This window comes from Penaeus monodon, chromosome 19 (assembly GCF_015228065.2).
Source record: "Penaeus monodon isolate SGIC_2016 chromosome 19, NSTDA_Pmon_1, whole genome shotgun sequence".
In the NCBI taxonomy this organism is placed as follows: Eukaryota; Metazoa; Arthropoda; class Malacostraca; order Decapoda; family Penaeidae; genus Penaeus; species Penaeus monodon.
Window position 1 is genome coordinate 32,767,444 of NC_051404.1, and position 501 is coordinate 32,767,944.

Genomic DNA, 501 nt, shown 5'->3' on the forward strand with positions numbered 1-501 from the left:
TACCAATATCAAAGCGTGATTTCGCCCATTCATGTGTTATTTCCTTTGTCCTATCTGGCCCATTTTACGCAGTATTTACGTTGTGGACCTACGCCGTGTTCCTCCTTTCCCGATATACTCTCATATCTATATATAAATATCCGCTCACACATACGCACACACACCTACCCTCGCACTGCACGTACTGCGCCTTGGGAGATGTAAAGAGTGTCACGGCAGACAGCCTGATCTAGGCCTCTGTAATAGCATTAGTTAACGAATCGCTGCCTATATCAAAAGCTCAATTTCGATATGCCGAGAGAAAGAAAAAAAAAATCTTAAGAAACTGTACAATGTTCATATAGTTTCATAGCTTCACACAGATTTTTTAATAGATTTTTTCATAGAGTGATCATAGTTTATAGGATTTCATATCAGGGGTGGCTGAGAATATTCTTTTTTATGGTTTTCTCTGTTTCTCATCTTGAGTTTTTCGTTTCGCACTTTGTTTCACTATTTCAC